Source organism: Gossypium arboreum, chromosome 6, assembly GCF_025698485.1.
Source record: "Gossypium arboreum isolate Shixiya-1 chromosome 6, ASM2569848v2, whole genome shotgun sequence".
NCBI lineage: Eukaryota > Viridiplantae > Streptophyta > Magnoliopsida > Malvales > Malvaceae > Gossypium > Gossypium arboreum.
In genome coordinates this window covers 17,294,571-17,302,640 of record NC_069075.1, presented here as the reverse complement: position 1 = coordinate 17,302,640, position 8,070 = coordinate 17,294,571, and the positions used below count along the sequence as shown (strand labels likewise).

Genomic DNA, 8,070 nt, shown 5'->3' with positions numbered 1-8,070 from the left:
CTTTTGAACTCAAACCTAACACAATTCAAATGATACAATAGTTTGTTCAGTTTGATGGTTTGCAGGATGAAGATCCCAACGCTCACTTAGCAAACTTTCTGGAATTTTGAAATACATTTAAAATCAATGGCGTTTCTGATGATGCCATTCGTCTTCGGTTATTTCCTTTTTCATTAATGAACAAAGCTAAACAGTGGTTGAACTCGTTACCATGAGGGTCAATTACTACTTGGGAACAAATGACCGAAAAATTTCTACTAAAATATTTTTCGCTGGCTAAAACGGCTAAGTTACGTAATGATATTTCTTCTTTTGTGTAGATGGACTTAGAAACACTTTATGATGCATGGGAGAGATACAAGGATCTATTGCGAAGGTGCCCTCACCATGGGTTACCGCTTTGGCTTCAAGTACAAACATTCTACAATGGTCTGAATCCCTTGACTCGGCAAATGGTTGACGCAGCTGCTGGAGGAACCATCAACAACAAAACACCTGAGGAGGCTTATGAATTCATTGAAGAAATGTCACTGAATAATTATCAGTGGCAAGTCATACGGACTAAACCAACAAAAATGACCGGCGTTTATAACGTTGACTCAGTTACTATGCTATCAAATCAGGTAGAACTTCTCAATAAAAAGATTGATGGTTTACTTGTTTCTATGCAGGTACATCCAGTGATGAGGTGTGACTCAAGTGGAGGAGGTCTGCATACAGAATATCAATCCTTCAATCCTACAACCGAAGAGGAACAAGTCAACTATATGGGTAACAATAACTTTAGATCTCAAAATATCCCATACAGTAATACTTATAATGCAGGTTGGAGGAACCACCCAAATTTCTCCTGGGGTGGTCAAGGGAATCAAAAGCCAAAAAATCCTCAGGGTTTTCAACAGCCACCGTATCGACAAGAGAAGAAACTGAACCTTGGGGAGATGCTCTCAAAATTCATATCAATGTCAGAAACCCGTTTCCAAAATACCGAGACAGCACTTAAGAGTCAACAAGCATTGATCCAAGGGCTCGAAACTCAGATAGGCCAGGTATCCAAACTAATCTCCAAACGACCACAAGGTAGCTTACCAAGTAATACTGAACCTAACCCAAGGCAACACCTCAACGCAATTAGTACTCAAGAAAAAGAAGGATTCATTGCGCTTGAGCCAGAATTGATACAAGAAACTGTGGTGAGCAAAGGTAAAAGTGAGGTAAGTCATAACAAAATGGTGAATGAAGAATATAAACCTCGTGTCCCATATCTAACGAGACAAGGAAAGATCGCTCAGACGAACAATTCGGTAAATTCCTTAAAACTTTGAAAAAATTACATATTAACTTACCATTTGTTGAAGCTTTGTCCTAGATGCCGAATGCAATGAAATTTTTAAAAGAGCTTTTAGTAAATAAGCGGAAGTTGGACGAAGCGTCGCATGTGGAGATAAACGCAGTCTGCTCAGAAGCTACCCACAAATTGAAAGATCTAGGGAGTTTTACAATTCCTTGCTTAATTGGTAGTTTAGATATAAGTCATGCATTAGCTGATTTAGGGGCTAGTATTAACGTCATGCCTTACAAAATGTTTAAGCAACTAGGTCTTGGGAAACCTAAACAAACTAGGATGAGCATTCAACTGGCAGATAAAACTATAAGATTCCCTAGGGGTATTATTGAATATGTACTCGTGAAAGTAGATAAGTTCATATTCCCCATTGATTTCGTTGTTCTAGACATAGAGGAGGATAATAACACCCCTTTGATTTTAGAGAGGCCCTTTTTAGCAACTGCTAAAACAATTATTGATGTTGGCACAGGTGAGCTCACGCTTCGCGTAGGAGACGACACGATCACCCTTCAAGCTTGTAATTTTGGCATCACATCGAACATTGAAGGTAATAATCCACACCAATCTACTAAAACTAACAATATGACTTTGTAGAAATTGAGCTTCAAAGAAGTTCACGAGCCATGTTCCAGCAATGATAGAGGACACACTCATAAAGAACGAAGGCTACAGATAGAGGAGCTAAACGAATAGCGAGCACACAAATCGAGAACACATGATAAACCGAAACTACGCCAAAACAAGGCCTATACCTCTCCAAATCAACTTAAGGTTGGCGATAAAGTCTTACTAGATACCGCAGATCCTCACATTGTCACTACTACACCGAATGAGGAAATCCCTCTTACGATACTCAGTATTTTTCCATTCGGTACTGTAGAGGTGAGTCACTCCAATTTCGACACTTTTAAGGTAAACAACACCCGATTAAAACCCTATTTTGATGAGATTGATAATAGGAATGAGGAGTATAAACTCCTCAAACCACCCTGACCATTCACTAGAGAGGTAAGTCGAGCTTAGACTATAAATAAGTGCTTCTCGGGAGGTAACCCGAGTACTAACATATTTTGATTTCTTTATTTTTAATTTCTAACATGTTAAATCATTAACTTTATCTTTGAATTGCAAAGTTTTTTAGCACACACGGCCAGGCACACGGGTGTGCCTAAAATGTGGCCAAACAGGGGAAGAGACACGACCGTGTGATACGGCCATGTGGAAGTAGGACATGATTTCCCCAAAACACGGGATGCGATAAATCCTCATGGCTGTGCGACATGGCCGTGGGTGAACTTGATAGGTGAACACGGGCGTGGGAATAGAAAAACACGGGCGTACCAGGGCAAGGCTCGATTCTAACAACATGGGCGTGAGACATGCCCCTGCCGTTAAGCCATGGACAATAATACACGGGCGTGGTACCCTAACACACGGGCATGGAAGAAGCGAACAAAGCTAGGCACGATCATTTGACATGGCCGTGTGCCATACACGCCCAAGACACACGGGCTTGGGATAGTAGCCGGGCACGACCTAAATTGCAAAATTTGAAAAACGTGGGCTCACCTTCAGAGTACAGGGCGTGGCCCTAGGCCGTGTGGCCCTCCCCTATATAAGCAAACCACTGTTTATCTTCTTCCCCCTTTTAAAACCCTAGCCGAAATCTCCCCTTCTCCACTCTTTAACCCCTATTCTGGCTACCATTCCCCAGATTCTCATTTCCCCAACCCCCAAACCCCAAACCATCCTAAAATCCACTCCCCATGCATTAATCCTCACTTTCCCATCTCTTTTCCCTCCATTTTCTCTCCACACGGCTGTACCCCCACGCCACAAGCCCGTGTTCACCTCTAACACGCCCGTGCGCCAGCCTACAGCAGCTTTTGGTTCACTTTCTCAACCTTGTTTTTCCAATCTGTGTTGCTACATTGGTAATCTTTATGCCTTACACAGATATTATTACTGTTACCAATTTGTTCTGAATAATTTAAGAATTTGCTTTAGTATTTTCTATATTTGAACTGTTAAAGCTACTAAATAGCATATACTAGTTTTAGGATTCTTGCTTAACTGCTGATACATCTTTGATTCCAGTAAATGTTTCTGAATAGTAATATAAATTTTTCACCTCTCGCTTGATATCATTAAATGTTAACACATCTTGGAACTACTGTCATAAGATTATATCAATGCTAATACATTTTCAGATACATTATGTCATCATCGAGAGGTAAGAAAGCCACAGTCCCATCCTCAAAAAGACGTAGGTTCGACACCCGTTTATTGAGTTTCTGCAAGCTTCACAGGAGGAGCTATTTCAGATACTATACGGGCGACCCCTCACTACAGGTCGTTGCATCGATTGGGTTGCCGTGGAGCAAGTCTAGCTATCTGATGCCATCCATGCCCTCCTGTCTACAGATCCATGGGAATGGTTCTTCGCTATTACTGAACCCACTTATTTGGAGCTAACTTTAGAATTATGCTCTACTTTTCATCTACAGGTGAGGATGACGAACGATGACGACCCCGGCACCATTCAATTCCAATTAGGCAGTCTAGTTCGCACGATAAGTGTCCCAGAGTTTGGAGTCGCTCTGGGACTTTACACCGATGAGTTTATGGAGGAGGAGGACATGAATGCACTACCACACAATATCCACATTTCTCCCTCCTTGTGCTGGAAGGCTTTGAAACCACTCTCTTCCACCTACGACCCCCGCCACTCGAAGGCCTCAGCTCTCGCCCCTTCCCTAAGCTATCTCTATGTCATATTGGCACACACCTTGACCGGAAGGAGAGAGAGCACCTGCGTCGTCAACACCCACGATGCCTACTATTTATGGTGCATAGCGAATGCATACGTGACTGACTTGGCATACTTCATCGTTTTCACCATTCGCCATCAGACCGAGCGGCATCGGAAGCGAGTAATCTCTATCGACCCCTATGTGACGCACCTCGCCAAATACTTCAGCCTCCTCAACACCGTGGCCCAGTCATCAGCACTTACACTAATAGGTCAGATGTCCCCACAGGGCATCACGACTATGTTACACATGAGCATGATCGAGCGCTAATGTGGGACCGATCCTCCTAAGTACCGTCTCACTCATGCCATTGACGAGGAAGATCTTGAGGACATTCTTGATGATGTCCCCCCACAGCACGAGGAGCCTTCTACCACGCCACCTAGGGAGCGACCAGTTCATGCGACTGCGTCATTGGTACACCTTTCTGACCGACTCGCTCACTTCGAGCAGTATTGCACTACACAGTTCGAGATGATTCATGAGGGAAATCGCTGACGTGATAGACAGATGGACGACATGCAGGCCATGATGCAGCAACTGTGCCAGTACTTTCACATCGCCGCTCCAGCACCACCACCTGAGGGCCCCGCTGACGAGGATCATTGAATCCTCCTATCTTTTTATTTTTATTTTTATTCTCATTTCAATTTTATTATTTTCTTTTGAAAGACATATCTATATTAGTAAATTTTACTTTCTTCATTTTTCTGGTATTTCTAACAAGTAATCCCACTATGTTCTCTTCCACACCCACTCTTAATAAGCTCTTCATGATTCTACAGACTTCCAAGCAAAGCTGCTAGTAATATTTTACGGAATGAGGAAAAAAATAGGGAACAATACCTCACGAGTGCCATGTTCAACGACCCAATTTCTTCATCTAGCCAAGATCAGTGGCATCTACCACTTTCCCCAAACACTCCAGCCTAAGAATCAAGCTCTGCATCCATAAACCAGGGAGTTTCACTTCTTTCCCTCTTATGATTTTCTTTATTTTGAATATTCTATCTTTGTACATTGAGGGTAATGTACATCTTAAGTGTGGGGGAGGTGAACATGAACATGCCGCCTAACTTTTTGCATTATTCTCAAATCCCTAAATTTGGTCTTGTGCTTTAGTGATTTTCTCATAATATTGATCGAATGAATTTTGATTGATCTATAATTATTGTTGATATGTCATGAATTAGATCATGGGAATTATGTATGATTACTTGATTATAGGACATTAGAGAATCGAGCATGATAAATTGATATTTTGAGAACTAAAATTTTTAGATTATTTTCCTAAATTGAGGTGTAATCTTGAAATCTTAAGTATACAGGAATGACATCACAAACCCAAATTTTTGGTGAGATTTTTGAGCCTTTTGAGCATATAGCTTTCTTTCTTGCTTACTTCTTTTGTAGTTTGAGTATGTCAACATTGAACTGTTATTCTAGAACTTTCTTCGATTATACATGTCGAGATCACACGTATGGTTTGATATACTGAGATGATAAAGACACTTAGGATTTAACCCACTTACTCCATAAAAAGCTGTCCCACATAATTAAACCCTTAGTGAACCCCTTTGAGCCTACTAACCCTTTTTATTGAGTAACCCTCATCATTAACCCATTAACCCATTATTGTTGAAATCCTCTTACTTAATTTATTTTTTTTATCGAGATTAAATTTAATATTGTTACCTCACTATGTTCACCATTTTTTGTTACTGAATCATGAAGTATGATTTCTATATTGTATTAACTTGATTTGTTCTTTAAAAAAAACTTAGTATTATTATTGTAATCCTCAGCAAGCTAAAGTTGTCATGAAAAAAAAAAAGAGAGCTCATGTAATATAGTTCTAGATATTTGTTTGTGATTCAGTAATTTAGTTTTTGATAGTGGGGTAATATATTGAAATTATCTCGATTCTAACCTTTTTCTTTTTAGCTTGTATCCATACCCGTAACCTAAACCCCGTTACAACCATGCAAAGACCTTTTGATTTGTGTATCATATCATTTACAATGGTGGAGATTTGATTTTCATGCAAGCCTATGGTAATAACTTCTCATGTTAGACAATCGAGTGCTTAATCTTGAACCTTAAACACTTTGAGTGATTTGAGTAAATCTTTAGTGAGGATGTCATCTCTTGTATATTTAGGACTAAAGTTAATTACTTAGAGGAAGAGATTACCTATGATTTGATTATCAAAATATTCGATTTAGATTGTTTGAGGCTTTTAATGCCCCTATAGTTGAATTCTCACTGTATGATTTTCCGTGGAATAATTTGTAACATTATCAGTAATGATTATGTGATTGAAAGGAATGAATTCTAGCAATAAATGAAAGTTTTGCTTGAGGACAAGCAAATGCTTAAGTGTGGGGGTATTTGATAAACGCCAAATTATACATATTTTTACCCCAAATACTTAGCATATTTATGGATGTTTATTAGTAGATTTGTGGATTTTGGTACTCTTAATTCGGTTATTTCATGTTTTGTACACAGGAGAGCACCAAGAGTCAAAAGGAGCCAAAAACGAGAAAAAAGGGGCAAAATAGACCAAATCGAGAAGATGACATAGCCTAAGCCTTGCCACACGGGCAGCTTACACGCCCGTGTCTTTCAAGGGTGTCGACAAGGCTTTCATGATTTACACGGCCTGGCCATTAACCCATACGTCCGTGTGCAATTTAACGGATTGAACACGGCCTGGCAATCACGTCACACGAGCGTGTCCCTTTTTCAAGAAGCTGTATTTTACACGGAAAAAGGATACTTAGGGAGGAAGAAAGTCAATCCAAAGCCTATATAAACACCCTAAGTATGAATTAGAAAGGGGGCCTCCCTCTAGAACTTTTCTGGAGTATAAAACCACACATCGGGAATTACCTGAAGGAAGCCAAACGATCGATCCCAAAAGCCGGAGCTACTCCAAGACTGAAGATCTCTCTCAGAATTCCTTCAGGGGTTTTAGAGTTTTCTTTATGGTTTGTTATTTTCATACTTTTGAGATGTACTATTATTTTATTATGAACTAAATCCCTTAGATACCTAAGGGGGGTTGAAACCTATGATGGATCTTGTTATTATTATCTAAACTGTATGATAAATACTTGATTTGTTCTTAATTATGTGTTCTTAATGCTTGAGTTAATTTTCTGGGTATTAATTCATGATTTAATGTGCTTATGCAGAGGAGCAAAAGTCCCTGTCTAAGAGTAGATTTGGCATAATTAAGCAGAGTTGATCGAACGCCTAGAAATAGGGTTATGATATTTTGCCAGATTAGGGTGAAACCTAATATGGGGGTCCATAGATCGATTTACTGCTTCTCTAGGGGTTTTAATTAAGAAAGAGATTTCAATTAACTCAACTGAGGGTTAGACGTTATTAGTTTCAAAAGAGATAATAATATAGGTTAGGGAGTCTCACGGATCAAGTCAAATGAATAAATCATCTGGTTCAGAGTCAGATAACAAGTGAAATCTAGGTGGATTCCTCTTTGGGTGTCGTCTTTATCAATTGCTTTTCTTCAAGTCTTTTTCCAAATTTTCTCTTTGCTTTAGTATAATTAGTTAATTAGTTTAATAATCAACCCCTCTTTATTTCTAGGTTAAATAATAAAAAGATAGTTATTACTAGCACTTTTGGTTCCCTTGGGTATGATATCCCGGTCTTGCCATTACTATATTATTGTTCGATAGGTGCGCTTGCCTTTTAGTCGTGATAATAATTAGTCTAGGTTTGATCTTCATTATAAATATTTATTACTTGTTACGAATCACGCGATCAAAATCCCACTCGCAACGTGGTATTGACTGATGCTCTTGGGATGTTATTTTCGATTTGAAGGAGGTTGGGGGTATGAGGTTTCATAACCTAACCAAGTTTATATTGCTTTGC

General features: G+C 39.5%; 1 non-coding gene across 1 annotated transcript; it reads right to left on the bottom strand.

Annotated features, from left to right (window-relative positions):
• Positions 1 to 287: 287 nt before the first annotated feature.
• LOC128294297 (small nucleolar RNA R71) lies at positions 288 to 394 on the bottom strand. The gene has a single exon (XR_008284611.1). It is a non-coding gene; the product is annotated as a small nucleolar RNA R71 (small nucleolar RNA).
• Between the last annotated feature and the right edge of the window lie 7,676 nt (positions 395 to 8,070).